Source organism: Anas platyrhynchos, chromosome 2 (assembly GCF_047663525.1).
Source record: "Anas platyrhynchos isolate ZD024472 breed Pekin duck chromosome 2, IASCAAS_PekinDuck_T2T, whole genome shotgun sequence".
Lineage (NCBI taxonomy): Eukaryota > Metazoa > Chordata > Aves > Anseriformes > Anatidae > Anas > Anas platyrhynchos.
This window is the reverse complement of record NC_092588.1, coordinates 64,901,013-64,918,704: the sequence shown is the minus strand read 5'-3', so window position 1 is coordinate 64,918,704 and position 17,692 is coordinate 64,901,013. Positions and strand designations below refer to the sequence as shown.

General features: G+C 37.3%; 1 protein-coding gene across 3 annotated transcripts in view; it reads left to right on the top strand.

Moving 5' to 3' along the window:
* GABBR2 (gamma-aminobutyric acid type B receptor subunit 2) overlaps nucleotides 1-17,692 on the top strand; it is a 520,678-nt gene that overhangs the window by 39,200 nt on the left and 463,786 nt on the right. Inside the window, exon 1 of one of the 3 annotated variants that reach the window (XM_072034868.1) lies at nucleotides 12,371-12,526. The exons of 1 other annotated variant lie outside the window; for it this stretch is intronic. The gene's annotated coding sequence lies outside the window, so the exon portion shown is untranslated. Of the gene's footprint in view, nucleotides 1-12,370; nucleotides 12,527-17,692 lie in introns of those variants that run through there. One more of the 3 variants, XM_072034869.1, reaches the window with a different exon arrangement.

Genomic DNA, 17,692 nt, shown 5'->3' with positions numbered 1-17,692 from the left:
GTTTATTAGAGATGACATTTTCCCATTTTTCTCCAACCAGATGGTTCATATGTACAAAGAAATCTGAGTTAAAAAACAAAGACTGCATGTAATTCCTTAATACTCCTCAACTGCAATATTTCTGAATTTTCTTAAAGTGAAGACTTGAAATAGACTCTTCCAGTTGCTACCTGTATGGCAAAACTTTTTAATTAAAGCATTTACAACACAAACTGCCTACATAATTCTTGCGTAACTATTCTTTTTTTATGTAAACTTCATCTGTGTGTGTATGTGTAGGTGTATACATATACATGATTACAAAATTCCCACGTTTGACAATATATTTTTTTTTTCCCCAAAGACCACATTTACTAACCATAGAATGGGTTAAGTTTATATTATAGCCCATTTCTGTCTTTTATTAGTAAGACCAGATGTAATGTATATTATGCCTGATCATTTTATCCTGGACATGTGCTTTACAAATTTAATTTAATACAAATAGGCTTTTTTGAGCTATACTACGTAAAGTCTTATGCATGCACAGGAGGAATTAGTGAGATTAGTGTCTGTGAGCACTGTGCAGGAGATTCGACATACAGCAATAATTTGGGTCACAATACCTTATAAGGTCACTGGTAGTAAGATTTTTAGCATAACTGTAAGCTGATGCATCATTCCAGCAAGCAAAACTTTTTGGACTTTTGACCCAGTAAGTATTGCCTGAAGATCACAAATGTTTGGTTAACAGCTCCTTCTGGAAAAATTCATTCATCTGTCTAGGAAGAGTTTGCCAAATGCGCACATAGCCAGATTAGCCTCTTACATGGATGGATAAATGTAAACAAGGGACTAATGCTAACCTGTAGGTCATGCATTGGAGCTAAGAGGTTCAAATGAAAGACCTTTTATTCCATCTTTTCTAATCTCATATTGTACTTATACCAGGTGCATCCTGAGGAACATTAGGAGTATTGGTAGTTTTTTTCTTTGGATAAAAACTTTTCTTCAAGTGAATAACAGCAAAATCGATCTTTTTTTTTGGTGAAACTGAGTAGTGCATAAGCACTCTGTAGAATCAAGAACTCGCTCTTTCAGTTTTCATACATTCATTTGAAATGCTTTATTTGCTTTGAAAGGATTAATCTTAATAGCTTTAAAAATGAAAGCCTAAAACTAGCAGGAATTGCTGGCTTAGGACCTACAACAGGGAATTAGTTGCTTCCCACTCACCACTAATGAGTAGATTTTTTTAAACACTGTTTATTTATGAGCAATGTTGAATACAAATCCTTTTTTAAACAAGTTATTTTAGGGAACTTGCTCTACTTGACTTAAAAAAATATTCAAGAAACATATTAATGTATTTACCCAAATAGTGGCATAACTTAATCTCATATTAAAATTGCAGCACACTTAAAGAAAAAAAATATAGATTATTAATAACTATGGACTGCTGAAAAGCTACCTCCAAAAATTCTTTTCTTAGCATAATGTACTTTTGGGGCAACCTAAGATATATCACACATAATATCATGCACTGCCATTCTGTATTATGTACTACATAAACAAGCCAGAAAATTCGTTTTTAAGGTGGTCAGCAAAATGATTTGCTGATACTGAATACCATGTGGTTTAAGAAGAACAGGGGAAAAAACTTAGTTCTTTGAGATAGTGTGTCACTCAGTAAGTTTCCTCTAATTTACCAGTGTTATTCCTGTCTCATGATGGCAAAAATAGACCTGTGAACAGACCAGAATAATAGAAGGGTGAATCAGATCCCCTATTTTAATATATGAGGACACAGATAAATTTTTTTGTTTGTTTTCTTAGCTTTTGGTAATTGACCAGTAACACTTTCTGTAAGATTGTCTTCCAGATTTCTAATTTGAAACAAAACAAAACAAAACAAAACACAAAACCACCAAACTATCAATCAAGCTTAAAATATTATTTCCCTTCTTCTGTGACCTTAGGTTTTGTTTTAAAAATTTATTTTTCATCACTGTTTCAAAATGAAATTTTCTTTTCCTGTAATTTTCTCAACTTATCTACTTCATGCTTTTTTTCTCTTCGTGTTTTTCTGCTTATACTTTCAATCATAATGTTCCTTTCCACCCTTCACATTCTTGTGCTGTACCATTGGCATGTGCTTTTTCTGATGTGCAGTGATTTTTAAATAAGGGCTTGCCTGTATCTTCTTTCTTTACATACCTAACAATCCTGAAAAACAAATTACTTTTCACTGAGAAGCAGAACTGTGCAGCCGTGGCCATCTGCTATTGCTTAGCAGGGGGGTGATTTTAGTCCTGCAATAGCATACCAGAAAGGTCAACTAGTTATAGTTGTTCACATTACTCCTTTGACAGGTTGACCTATAATTGTCTTCTCCTGCTGTAACAAATTAAAACTCAGTTACAGTGCGTAATGATTTGCTCCATTATCTGTAAGATGGAGGTGGGATAATTTACTGCATTCCCATTCTGTACTAGAATTGCCCAACAGATTAATTTGGGGAAAAAAAATGCAGTATGATAAAATGTAGCATTAAGTGGATTGTACTCTGGCTCCTGTGTCACCCTAGTGGATATCTGATTTTGTATTTCTGAAGTGATACACATAGTAAAAAAGTGTTCACATTGCAGTTTTTTGCTAAGATATGTATACATAGCATGCTACCAGGAAGTATTGAAAGGTGTTGGTTCCTGAGAAGAAAAAGAATGTCAAGATTGTCATTGAAATACTTTATTTGAAAAACAGATATATTAAAATGTATAGCAAAGGAGCTATTTGCATGCATTTTGCAATTATGTGAGTATCTGCAAATGTAGCACTGATTTTTTTTTTCTTGTTTGTCCCTTGGCCATTTCCAGCTGAACCACTGTGCATCAGACTCCATTATTATGTTTGGCAGCTGCAGTGCAACATAGTTTTAGAACTTTGTGATTTCATCAGTGTAGCACAGCAAGCATTTTGCTGGCCAAATTAAGAAAAAAGAAAAAAAGGAAAAAAAGCCAAAAAACTTGAATTGAGATATTTTCTGTATCCATGGTAATGATGCTCTGTAAGGCAAGAAGCCTCCATTACATTGTCATTAACAACAGCTCACAACAACCTACCCAGACCTAAGTTGCCTGATACAGACAGGATCAGCTCCCTCTCCTAGCACCATTATTTGCACAGTTTGACCCTTATTTCTTCTGCAACAGCCAGCTACCTCAAGATTTTTTTTCTGAATCTCAAATGTCATGGTATTGGAAAGAAAAACAAACAAGAACAGAAAAAAAAAACAAAAACAAAAACAAAACAACAACAACAACAAAAGAAAAACACAAATAAAACAAAACAAAAAAGAAATGCACAAAAGGTTAAAAAAATGCCATCAAGTGTAGGTTTGGTTTCCTTCAGATCCTTTGATGAAGTGGTGACTTTTCTGGATCTTGCAAGATGAGCAGATCCTTCCCTTCTCCTTCTCAAAAGAAGAAGATTTCATGCATTTTACCAAGGTTCCTTTGGATGTACTGTGATATGAAAATCCCTTCCCTGGATAGCCCAGACTTTTAAGTAATTAATGTAAAGGCTCAGAGATCTGGACAAGGAAAAGTAGGTTCAAGAATAGTGGAGGGATGTTGGTAGATGTTAACCAGAAAGGGTTCTAAAATATGCTTTCTTCGACCTTTAGTACTGCTGGAAAGAAGCTTTCCATATGCTGTTTTGTTTCTGGGGTAGCACAGGTGTTATACATGTGAAAATGACGGACCTCTTCCCTGTGTCTCTAGGGACAGTGCACATGCTTCTCATTTTTTCTAGTTTACTTTATCAGTAGAAAATGTATATTGTTTGTTTTTAAGCTAGTGGGTTTATTTTATTTTAGAAAATCTGAATAGCATATAGATGGAAAAGCCACTTTGTGAGTTGAATGGAATGTCTCTCCTGTCTTCTCTGCATGCACACCTTTAAGAAGAAGAATGAGAGTTAAAGCAGTTGAGGGTAGACAACACAAATGAGAACTGGCTTCAAGTATGTGAGTGAGCCCACTTATGTAAATCTCTGAATCAGTCTTCAGAGAAAGTACTACCATTGAAAGCCATGAATATGTTTTAATTCTTTTTGAATAAGGATCAATGTGAGGAGGTGTGTTCAGAGCAGTTTTATTCCATTTTAATTTAAAACAGTTATTAAAGTTGGATAGTGCTCATATCTCAAAGTACGTCTTTAAAGTACGTCTTTAGGGTTGGTCAGAGATACGGTACATTTATATTTCAGGTGTAACTACCATTCAAGCTCTATAGCACCTTTTATGGATTTAAATATTATTCTTTCCTGTCCCTCCTTACTTGTGCCATTACATGAAGATTTCAAACAAAAGCTGAACCGACTACAGCAGAAATGTTAGACAGAAGTGTACAAAAAATACTAAAATTCTTTAAAGCAAAAATATGTTAGGAAACATTTTTATCAGTATTCTTAATGGGTTTGTAACATATGTGGATATCTGCCAATAGGTACTTGTAGTACATGTAACTTTTAGCTGGGAGTCTGCTTTCAAATATGCTACTATGGGCTCTGTCCAGCTTTGTGCATACCTCATCAGAATCACTGAAACACTGGTTTGAAGGCACGTCTGGAGGTCATCTAGTCTAACTTCTTGCTCTAAGCAGTTGCCCTTGCCAACATTACAGTAGGACAACCATGGCTGTGGTTAGTGAAGCCTCAAAAGCTTCCAGAATGGGTGCTCAACAGCCTCCCCAGGCCACCTGCCTCAGTACTGCTCCAGTGAAAACATTGTTCCTAATGCCCAGAGAGATCTCCCAGGCTGAAATACGTAGCCATTGCCCATCGCTGCATCATCATATGCAACACAAGAGGTATTCAGGACTGTTACTTTTTCAAGTACTGTTAGGTAGCTGCTGTGTCACGACACAACTTCCTCAGCCTCTCCCTGTTGGACTGACTGACCTGGTACCTAGACTTTTTAGGGAGAGTATTCCAGACACTGTCAAATAGAAGGGAATAATATCATCCCTCTTCCAGCCTAATCACATATATTTACATTACAGTCTAACTACAGCATCCTCGTGTTTGAGAAATGCTTGACAAATACTGTAAGATATTTTTTAAAATGTCTGTTCTTACAAGTTCCACAAAAATGGAACTTCATCTGAAGTTCACAGTTGACGAAGTAACAGAAGGAATGTACAGAAGGAAGGCAATTGCGGCCTAGCTTCATCTTTTCTTTCATGTTTGTGGATTTAGATGAGTATCAGCAGCACACGTCACATTCACTGCTGGTGACGGGGATGACAGCAGAGGAGAGATCTGTGCCATCTCTGTGTGCACAGATTGCCTTTCAAGCAAGGAGACAAAGCTGGTCTCCACAAAGGTGTTGAGGTCAATATGTAAGATTTGCTTCATTGCTACTTTTAAAATCCCTTTTTAGTTGTTTAATTTAATGATAGTGTTGTTAAAAAATGAGTTTTTAAAGCAGAGGTGACTAATTACTCAAAAAAAAAAAAAAAGTAACTGTAGAACCCATCCTAATTCCATACAGTACATATTATTTTTAAGGATATTAAGAAAGTAGTAGATGCCTCCTACTGCAAACTCCTTCTGTAAGTCATGTAAGCTTCTATGTATAAATTGCATTCCAGCAGAATTTCACTCTCTTCTGTAACTACTTCTAACCTCTTGACTTTCTCTGTAGCCATTTTTCCAGTTTGACACTTAAAACAGCTCTCATTTTAATAAAATAAAATAAAATGGATACTTATTTATTGTTCTGCTTGCTTTTTCTTTTAACTCAACTTTGAAGGACATTTGCTTCCTTTAGAACTGCATTCTCTGTGAGCAACCAGATCAGAACTGGGGTTTAAATGAAGTACTACTTGGCATAGAGAGGCAGTGACAAATTTGTTTGTAGTCACAAAATAGTTTAAGACCTGGTGACCAAAACACCTGAAGTTCTTTATGCTGTGATAACAAATAAGGACTCAAAAAGAGTACTGTTTCACAGGATGTGTCTTGAGGAACCAAAAAGATATTCCTAGGCCAGAAATCCTGTCTTGGTACAAAATCTATGATAACAGTGGCATGAGGTGCAAGAGAAAAACATCATGAGCAATTAGTATATATATATATATACAAAAAAAGATTAAACCAGATTGACAGGTGCAGAAAGACTTATAAGTGCCCTGTTGGGGCAGACTTAAAGGAAGTATTTGATAGAATGCATTTTGGTACATAAATCTTTTTCTGTAACCTGGCACATGGAAATATGAAGATTTTTGTAGGGAGGATAAAAAGCTTCTGTTGACGGGGAAGAGACAAGACTTGAATTAACCGTATATGGAATTATTTGGGAGTTACAAACTGTAAGGGCAATAAAGTAGAAAAACAATATGTTAAACAGTGAATAAGGTAACATGAATATCAGCGATAACAGAAGCTAGCCATAATTATAAAGAAATAACTATACAAAAACATTAGTTTTTACAAAGAAAATGGCTCTCCCTTCCCCTCCAATTCACACAGAAAACTATTTTCTGAAAGTCAAAAATGGATTTTTTCTTAACTGAAATTTTGTTTTTCTGACTGGAGTCTTTCATTGCATAGCCAATCTCACATCCTGCAAAATTCAACGTGACATAAAATTTACAGATGGAAGAAGTAACCGAGCAGGCAAGCAGAATCAAGAGCTGGTTTAAGAAGAGATGTCAGAACACAGATCCATATTGAGTAGAATGAGCTGTAGGAGGAGGAAAAGATGAGGAGGTAAGCGAATGCAGAAGGAGAAGAGGAGCAATAAGTTAAGGCTGAATTTCTGAATTTTGTGGAGGGGTCTGCAAAGAAAGAAAGAAAACTATCTCAGTTTTACTGAGAGACTGGAAAAAAAAAGTGAGAAGGGGATGGAATAAAATGTGGCTGGGAAGCATCACCAATGTTATATTTCATATAGAATTTGTTGTTGTTGTTGTTGTTTATTTCAGGTTTTTATTTTTGTTTTATTATTTCTTCTTTCATTTCTTTAATTGGGACAATTTGTTTGGGCAAGGCCTCTGTGGGGACAAAAGACTGCTCTTGCTGGGCAAGCTGGACAGAAGTCTGTCCAGCAGGAGGGGTGCAGGGCAACAAGCTGTGGGGAAGAGCAGGGACCAGTGCACCAGTGACCAGAAAAAAAAAAAAATTAGAGACAGAGGGGACTCCCCTAGAGACAGAGGGGACTGGGCACACTTTGCTGCAACTAATTCACTGAGCTGGCTAAGACCAAGCTGTGAAGCATGGACCTGCCTACATCTCCCATAAAAAAAAAAAAAAAAGTTGAGAAAGACAACTTATGGGTCTGTCCTGATGATTTCCAATGGTTTAGGGCATCTGTTCCATGCTATTTCTTTCTAGAACAATCAACACATTGTATTAACACCTTCAGTGCTAGTTATGAAAATAAAATCATCGTAATATGTACTCAGGAAATTGTGCCTATAATTACTTTGTCTGTTGTATAAAGTAAACTAGATTTTTGAATGCTTGATATGAATTCTGCCTGGGATGTAACAGTGCCCATTGCTTTCAGGATAATCTTTCCATTCTCTGGCTCCAAAATAAAAACTTAATTCAACCCAGTTAGATGAATTTTAGTACACTAGCCAAAAAAAATGTATAAAAAAAAATAGCTTCAGATTCAAAGTATTAATGGTTTTGATGCAATAGCTACTACTGATATTCAAAACTTTTTTTTTCCAGAATTTTTTTTTTTTTTTAATTCTGCTTTCTCAATTTGTTCATTGAAAAATCTCTATTTAACAAAAAGCCTTCTGCTTTTTGGTTGACTGTCTTTTAGCTGCTAAAAGTGCTGATTTCCATCTACAGCTGCTGGTGGAAACATGTGACAAAAAAGAAGACTGAAACCAGTCTTCAAATAATTTTTTCAGATTTTTTTTTCCATTCATTGAAAGAAACAGAATCTTCATAGGAAGACTGAGATGGGAAATCCTTTTAAATTAATAGTCACAATACCAGTTTCACGACTCTTTTCAAGATAAGGCACAATACCAACGCTTTTTCCACCTCCTCAAACGTTCCCATAGAATTTGTAATGCAGTAAGTGAATGTAACACAGCTTTTCAATTAAGAGACTACTCACATCTTGTAGCAAACACTGCCAATACAGCACTACGCTTGCAGGCTGCGTGTTAGCTGCAGTCTGTGTTTGCTTCATGCTCTGAAGTGCTGGCACCTCAACTATGCAGATGTGGTAGTCTGGTAAAGTACACAGCCTCAAAACTCCTACCCCCAGAAACCAAAATACAAGAGGACCTCGAGGACAATACACCCTAGCCTCATCCTACCACAAGATGACTTGGGCTGGACAGTAATGGATGAATCTTACAGAGTCATTTACTGCTCTTTCAGTGTTTCTTCAAAGAAAAGTATTTTCATACCCATGTGCACTCACCCTGAGTTTGGCCAGCTAAAATTTCTTCATTTACAAGACTGAAAGGGAAGGGAGGACAACATTATGCCTAAAAATCTAAGTGCGCTCTAATAAGATCTTACAGGTTTGTGGGAACTCCTAGTATATTGTTTGCTTCCAGCTGGAAATGTACCAAAGTGAATCTTAAGCTACATTTTCCTTGCAAAATACTCTGGTCGCTGCCTAACAGAGGTTACTGATCTGTGGGGGTCTTTGGGCTGATCCAGTGGTCAGTTCTTATCAAGCTGCTGGACAGATAGACAAGGGAACCTAGTCTAGCAATGCTAGACTAACACTAACGTGTTCACTCCTCCCCCCTCCCCACCCCCACCAAAAATCAAAGCAGATGTTTATTTATAAATATTTATCTTCTAAGGTATCATGATGTTTATCTTTTAGGAGTGCAAAAGAGTACTACACTGCCTGTTGTTTTCCTCCTTATCATTTCTGCATCTTGTTGAAAGTGCATGAACATATGCAGCATGCAAATTAGAGTTTGCAAATCAATAAATAATAGTATTTGCACTACTGCAAATTTTGCAGATGCAAAATTTGATGTCAAGTTATGACCATTTAAAATAGTTTTATCAGCATGTCTCTTTACCTTGAGAAAAATAACTAATTTCTGGAAGGAATAACTGTCAAGCAAGCCTTTCAACTATTTTAAATAACATGCTTGCTTTTAATGTTTTAGGTGCCTTTTGATTCTTAGTGGCTTATTTGCTCTATGCAATGTGGCCAATTTGTGCAAATGCAACATGAAAACTACTTGCTTCCTGGTAACCCTATCATTCAAAACGCTGGCCACTGCATGACATTTTTGTAACTGCTTGTACAACGTCTGGATTAAACATTGATTTCCAAGTAGAAGCAAACATGAAGCATATGTTACATGGGAAATGAATTCAGCTTACATGAGCTTCTTACTTCTTGGGCTGCAGCTGTGAAACACAGAAGAAAAATTGCATAAATAAAAATCTGGACATCAATTTCAGAATTAAGAAATAAAAATCTGCCAGAACATGTGGATAGAGAAGAATGAATTGGGTAATAATAGCTTGATATCAGTAATAGATACATATCCAAGCCTATGCCTTTACAATGACAAACGTCTGCAGTATATAGAAATATGTATGTCCTCATGCTGTAATGTAGGTGACCCTTTATAAAAACCAAAATCACCTGGATATATTAGGCAAAAGCTTGAAGCAATTCTCTTTAAATTAATATTAGGAGATCAATCCTGCAGAAATATTACAACAAGTGGCTTTGGAAGAAGAAACAAAACCAAGTTTATAGCTTGGGGGAAAGTGGAAGTCTTAAGAAGAATCATCAAATGGAATCAACAACTCTTATAGAAACACAGGTAAATTCATAGCTATTGACTGACTGATTTTTAACTCCATATGAAATTATTCCTAACTGAAAATTGTTAACAAGCTAGCAATCATAAACATAAGGGATTCAGTATTAGATGCTTCCATGTAGGATGCTTTCCATTAACAGTTTGCAAAGAAAAAAATTTTTTTTAATCTTCTGGATGCCTTTCAGCTGATCCACCAAGCTATGAAGGACATTTGCATTTTTTCCTATTGCCATAGCAGTGCCAGTGACATTCGTTTAGCTCTATAAGGCCTCAAGGGTGTTAGATACGAACACAGACGACACTAGAATGTTTGGCTGAGGAAATTCTTGATTGTAACCTGATAGCATAATGAACAACAGAGCGCGTCAAGTGTTATTACAGTTAATGGGCCTCAGTTTTCTTGTCAGGAGCTTGAATGTATCTAATCCTCTTTGCAGCAAGCACAGCTTCCACAATGACAAGGCAGAAAAAAAAAAATTGTCAGGACTGCCAAAACCCTGGTTTTTGGTGTTTGTTCTTTTTTTTTTTTCTTCTTTTTTTTTTTTTTTTTCCCTCCAGATGGAGAGAGATAGGTAAGTGGGAGCATATCAGAATAACAAAGCCTGTAGAAAGAATCAGTACACTAGAGAAAAACACCACCAGAAGGCAAAGGCAGCATTCCAGTACAGCTCATGTCACAGCATACACAGACTATCTTGTTTACAGCAAATGAACTTTTGAAGCCAGCAATAGCTGAAAATGTGACTGTAAGCTCCAAGCCAGTGCTAGCAAATCAATTATTACTGCACAGAGATGGACAGTCTCCTGGAACTTCTGATATTCTGGCTGACCAAGAACGCAACAAGCATCTAAAAGCAGAGGTCAGACATGAAGGGCAAAAGAGAAAATATATGTAAGCCTGTGTTTTTCACAACAGAGAAGTGACAGATTCAGATCTACAGGTGACTAGTTCAGCAGCTACCTAACAATATGGGTGACTAAGGAAATGCAAGAAAAGCATTCCAGACAACTTGCCAAAAAAGAAAAAGTAAAGGACTCCATAAGCAAATTAGTGCTCAATAAACAAATTGTAAATTTTTTGTTTATAACTGAAGAAAATTTATTGTAGAAGCATTGTGAAGGATAATTTTTCATTTATTAAAACAATTATATAAACAATAAATACAAATGACAGTGGTCTTCCAGCACAAAATAATGCTTTTCTGTTCATCGGTCTGAATGTTTTATGCAACTTATTAATAGAATTGTTATACCTAAATATGAATAAAAAGGGAATTAATAGTGATTAGCAATAGAAGAGGTAAAGAGTACACATCATCATTTAGTTTTATAAACTTTAATCAGCTACTTTAGTTGAACAGAATTCCTCTAAAAATGTTACTTTCAGCATATTGCCAGTAGTAAGTCAGATTTTACTATTGTAATTCCTTGTTGTGGGTAGCTAGAGGCACTGGCCAGTACTTAATGACAGAGACAAGAGATTTATAGTGGAGACATAAATACTCTGAGTAGCAGCAAGATTATATATGCTGGAAGTGCAAGTCATGTACCTCTACAACCATAATTCTGAAAGAATAAATAAGCTCTGGTCCTTAGGGTGCAGTTTGAATTATTCCTACAGCTTGGTTATGAGGAAAGCTTACATACTGGAAGACTTGAGCTTTGGTAAAAGTGAGGCCAGAAAAATCAAAGCATGAGAAAGCATCTTGAAGGCAAACGTGAAAAGAAGAACATCATCTAGAATAAGATAATGGGTGAATTGTAAAGTGGTCTAAAACCTCTGAATACTTTAAACCCAACGAATATCCCATTTTTCTCCTTGTAGGGAGAGAATCAGTACAGGACTTTCCCTTGTGAAGAGCTAAGCAGGAATGACTAGCTTGTCACTGTTACTGTGTTGATCTTGAACACAAGCTCTTGTGGCTCTTGCGTTCTTAAAGATCACAACTTTAAGGCTGTCTAGGAGTAATTTTTGAACTGAAGCAAAGTCACTTTCCTGTGAGCTAGTACAGCCCCTACTTGGTGTGGTGGATCCTAGCTGCTGTAGGCAAGGAGCCATCAGGGCTCTACAGACTCCTGCTAACCCAGGCCTGCTCCAGCTCAGGCCTGTACTGCTCTGTAGTGAGATGGGAAGTTGCTCACATGTGGGAAATACCGTTTACTTCCATGGTCTGAGTGAACTCTTTGTACCCTACTTTTTCCTCCTCACAGAGAACCAGCCAAAGTCCCTGGAGCATTCACAGCCACACAGCAGTGGCAGGGCTGGCTGCTCCAGGCACTTCTCCACAGCCAGGGCTGCTTCAGAGGAAAACCTTCAGAGGAAAGCCTTCCCACTCACCAAGCTCTATGTTAACTGAATTCAACCTGAGCTTCTAAATAGTTTACAATTTTCCTTAAAAAATAAAATATATTCCACAAAACAAATGGCTATTTTGCCTAGCCTTAGTCACAGCTAAGCAGCTGTGAAAAATCATTTCTGCTAATACAGCACCAGTCGCAGCAGAGAAATACAGCTTTTCACAGGTGGCTCTCATTTTCTGGGTTGATGACTTGAGACCTAAGTGTTTGATTTTTCAGAAGCACTGAGTACTTACAGCTGCAGCTGAAGTTAATAGTAGCTGGGCTTTGAGGATGGGAGGAGCACCATGTAGCAAGTATCCTGAAAAAGCACTTTTCAGCATTTTCAGGATGAGTACCCAGCATTAATAGTAAGTTGTTTTGTTTTTTTAAAACCTCAATTTCTTCAGGACATGTTTTAATATTAAGTATTGTGCTATTTGTTATTATTACAGGTATGTTATGAAAATGATGTTTTAGAATGCCATAAAACATCCAGGTGCTGTAATAGCGAACTTAGAGAAATTGTGGAGGAAATCAATTGCTTTTAATATGAACTCACACTGAGCTCACAAAAAGAGAATTTGGGGCAGTAATATGCAGCAGAGCTGAATCCAGTAGGATAGATTTTAAAAAAAAAAATAAAAATACTTCTGTTTTCAGTGTCCTCTGTCATGTTCTCATAACAGTGTGAAATAATTTAAGTGTATATATATACTGAAAAAGCAAGGTCAGGTATAGTCTCTTCATTCTGCGTAACTCCTTCCATGTGAATTAGTAAAACCTTATCTGATGTAAATGGAACCAAAAACATCTTAGAGGAATGGAGTCCTTTCTCTCAGTGCAAGGAGAGATCCTATGTTCTTGTAGTCTCTAAATATACCGTTGTAAGCAGTTACCCTCTGGCAAGGGACCTGCTGTAGTGCCAGGTGGGTCCTGCAGTCAAAGCCTTAGTTTTGAATTTTGGTAGTATCTTATAAGTAAGAGTAAGCAAATAAAGTAGCTAAAATCCCTAGCTTTTGTGGTGACTGATGTTTTTGCTTTCCTAGCAGGAGGATGTAGGGACAGGAATGCATTAAAAGTTCAAAAATATTAATGTGGCAGTCTAATCAGCTCATCTCCTGAGACAGGAGAAACCAACTGTGTGCTGAAGTGCTGGGTTTCTCTTATTTGCTAAAATGTTAGAGGGAAAAGGTGACCTGGCAAAGCATAAGGAATCCTTTAAGTTCTGTACTTTCTTCTGCATGGCTATGACTGATGTAAGAAGTACTGTAGCTAAGTCTGGCTTGTATCTACATATCTAGTTGCAGTTGGCCTGTTTCTGATTATGCTCAGGATTTTATTGCGGTTTTGTATTAGAATTAGTTTATGACTTGAAAGGTGAATTTTGATGGATCTGCTTGTGCTCATTTAAGATTTCCCTTGGCTGTTAGAAATTACCATCTTCATTACAGTCAGAAGAATGAGGCAAGTGTGGTTCAACCCCTCCACTTTTTTAACCCACATTAAGCATCAAATCTTGTTCTCAGCTCTTTACTAAGGTTCAGCTAGGGCAGAGCAAGTATGGTGCTCACCCAAGCATCAGGCTCAAATGACTTCTAAAGCTCTTTTCCACCTTCTTGCGTATTTCTGCTGGCAGTTCCTGGTCAGCAGGAAGTTGTATTCTCCAGCGGATTTCTGCAGAGGCCACTGTAAGCCCTGGATAACTGTTCTGAGTGTTCCTTCCATTAAGTTTTTCAAAGACAGGGTTTTGTTTCTCTGAATTTTAGCTTTGAAATGATTCCAAGCATTGCCCTATGCAGCAGGATAACAATACCTGAAAACTGGGACAGCATGGTCACAAGATTGCATGCTTTCAGCGAGGCACAAGTGTAGGAAACTTTCCAACTCCTAGTAATAATACTACCTCAGATGGGAGAACAAAATTTTGTTAAGTTTTGTTATTATTTTGTTAAGCTATGGTTTCTGAAGTGAGTCACTATCAATTCATCTGGTATAACCCAGTTCAAATTAACACTGAGGTTTATCTACCCTGATTCTGATCAGAAGTTACATAGCTGCTTGGTAGCCATAATGGATGTGGTTATGAAGCTATGGACAATGATTAACAAAAATATTGTCATGTACTGCATTGCTCAGAAGTGTGCGTAATGTTATGTCAGCATGTGGTGTTCTTCCGTGCTAGGTTTTTTAACATAGAGTCCTCATTGCACCTCTTGCTTTTGAATGTCTTTATTTCTGCCTGCTCTTATTTCTGCTGCTTCTGCTTTCTGTTGATGTGCCTCCCTGAGGGGCTCTCACACTGGCCAAATTTGTCAAGTTTTGCAGGTCAGTAACTGGTAAATTGAGACGTGAAGTTCTTGCTGGTTTCCACTCCTGGCCCATGCTGAAAGCACTTTCTGGGGGTCCTACAGTGTTCTATCAGTGTTTCTATACTTCTGCCTCTCAGTGCTGTTGGCAGGCAGCTGGGATTCAGTGAAAAAGGAAGCTTTTTGATCACATCTTTGCAGATCTTAAATGTTTTCCTTTACCTTTTTGTTACTGTTGGCTTCATAAGCTTATTTGCTCTGGGCTATGAACTGCGGATGGTGAAACGCATGAAGCACAATGCTGCAGCCTGCTCCTTTGGTGAAAATTAGTTCTGCTATTCACAGTCTCTTATCCCAATTTGTAGTAACTTTTTGAAAGTTGCTTATCCTTTACCATTAAACTGGCTGTAGCACGGCAAAAGTGTGAGATGTCCAAGTTATGCTGGTGAAGTAAACTCTGCAAATCCTTGACAGGCAAATTGGAGAGAAGAGATGTGGAAAGGACTTGAAGGGGCTGTGTTTTCCATATAACTGTCCAAATATAAATGGATTGATTGCAACTGTCAGCTCTCACAAGTGTTTGTCTAACCTCTTCTTAAGAACCTCTTGTGATAGAGAGGTTCAAAATCCTCTTGTAGTCATATATCCTAGCTTTTAGCATTAGACATGGGGAACATTTCTATCTTAAATCTGTGATGTAAGCCAATACTTTACTACCAGCAGAAGTGGAGAAAATGGTACACCATACCCCTTTAATTTGCCACTTACAAACTTGAAAACTGATGAATGATTACCAGTTTTCACTTTCCAGAATGAATTGTCACAACCCCTTTAACCTCTTCTTTACAGACTTCTGCATGGCTCACCCAAGAGCCAACTGTGTAGAATCTTGGTATTTCTTTAGTTTTAGCATTCAGGCTGGGTATGCCAATAAAGATCTTACCAGTGCTCCAAAGAGAAAAAGGACTGCCTCAGTTGTCCTATGGACAATACTCTTTCTTATATATTGTGTGGTGTTTGCTTTTTCTTAATTTGGTGTGGTACAGTAGATCATCGGCTAGAAAGAGGTCAGCACCAGTCCCTGTTTTCCTTTGCATAGTCCTACATCTATGGAAGTGAAAACGTAAAGTTTCTATTTGCACTTAATTCAAATGGAGGTTCACACCTGTAATGGGAACCTCTAGAAGGTTAGACAAATGAAACTGCATGGTACAGAGGCCTTTTTTTTCCCCTACTTAAAAACAAATGGGAGGGGGGGTGGGGGAAGTGCTGCTCTCCAATCAGTTGGATGTTGGTTGTGTTAGACTAGTATATCATCTCTAACCTATTAAAGATGAAGTATCAGATCAACTTGGAATATACATAACTGGAGTCTATAATTTGGGTAAGAACTTGTGAAGCCATCTGACAACAGAGCCTTCCCAGTGAAACAAGTGGCACTCAGACCAATATCTGTAGTAAGCACACATTTTTGTTATATTTATGGTAATGAAGCAGGGATTAGACTATTCATTTCTTCCTGGCTTTTCCTGTCCTTCATATGAAGAAGACATTTTCTGTTCATCTGCTATTTAAAATGTTGCATGTGTGTTAGCTACAGGCTTACTGCTGCCCAGAAGTGATCTTTGTCTTCATGCTCCTAGAGACTAAGTCTCCTGTGGCTCTATCTAGTTTTGAAACTTGCTAACAAAGCCCTGCCTCGAAGTCCTTGCATACTGTCAGGTTTCACAGCTGTCAGCCTATGCTGTTAGCAACAAGTATCTTTAGTTCAGACTAACAATACATGGAATGCCTCAGAAAACAGTTTGATAACCTATTGTTCAAAATAATTCGTTTTTTACTTTTAATAGATCTCTTATAGAAAGTGCCACACTACATGTATGAAGACACAATCTAAAATAACATTTCAGTTTTAACACAATTTTGGATCATTTTTGTCTAGAAGATGAACTAAAACTAGATATTAGCTATTAGCTCCCATTTACTGAATAACATCCTTAATCCCTTTAAGCCACCACATGAGCAAAGGAAGACAGAAAAGTAAGATTTTGTCTATGGCTGTCTTTAATGGTATTACTGGTGATGATTACTGATACACTAGGTGAGGTTCTTAGGTTGCTCATAGAACAATCTATGGGAACCCCTAGTGTTTCCAGGTAACTAGTTACTTCTTATGCAGAGAAACAATTGTGCTGCAAAGATAAGCATAAGTGTAGAGCACAACTTCTTGCTCTTAGCAAATGAATTGCTTTATAAATTGCTTTTTTCTGTAAAGATCTCCCTCCTTCCAGACTTCCACCCCTTCTAGGAAAAAAGAAAATACCTTCTTCATTGTTCCAATATAAACAGTTAAAAGAAAAATTGTATTTTTTTTTATCAGCTACGTCCTTGACTTATGTAGCAAGTAAGAGGTTTTCTGACACCTGGAGACAGAGAAAGGGTGTTTGAAATAAAATATATGAAGCACTTAGCTGGGAATGGGGGCAGCCTGGCCACTGTTCTGAACTTTCCTATGTAAAACCTCAAGTAGAAAACTATATGAGTCTCCAAAGTTTTTAGACACTCTCTATAGAAGTTATCTGTGTATCTCATACCCTTAAGGAGAGAGTCCCATCTTGATTTAAGGTGGGGAAGTAGATGTGCTGGCAAATTGAGTAATTTGAGTAAAATAATCCAGTTAATCAGGAGCTGAACTAGGATTTAAAATCTTGGTTTCTCAAGAATGACAATTTAGGTCTTAAATCATGTTGTGATGCAACGACATACTTAGAAAACAAACTAGCACTGATTCTGAAACAATACCAGCTAATAAATGTGATGGAAAAATGTTTGCATAGCTGCATAGTATATTGCCCAGAATGAACTATATGTGGAAAGCTGCAAAGAGGAAAAAAAAGTTTAGGGGCATCTTGCAGATGGTAATTTATATTAGGCTAAATTAAGCCTATGCAATTCGCTCATGGTTAGAATGGAACTGTATACTTCTCTAAAAGGTCCATAAGAAAGCACGATTTACTCTCACTTCTAGTGGTGACTTCCTTGTTTCAGAGACAAGTTACTGCCTATTCCAGCCCTCTAGTCTTGGCATGCCTTGCTGCCTAACAATTGGATTAAACTGACAAGTAGAACTTTGCTCCCTCCCCACCGCAGCTGTGTGCTAGACTTCTCACCTCTCACCCTGCTCCTCTGTCCCAGCTGGATGTAGGATGTGGGTGAAATCTTGCTCCT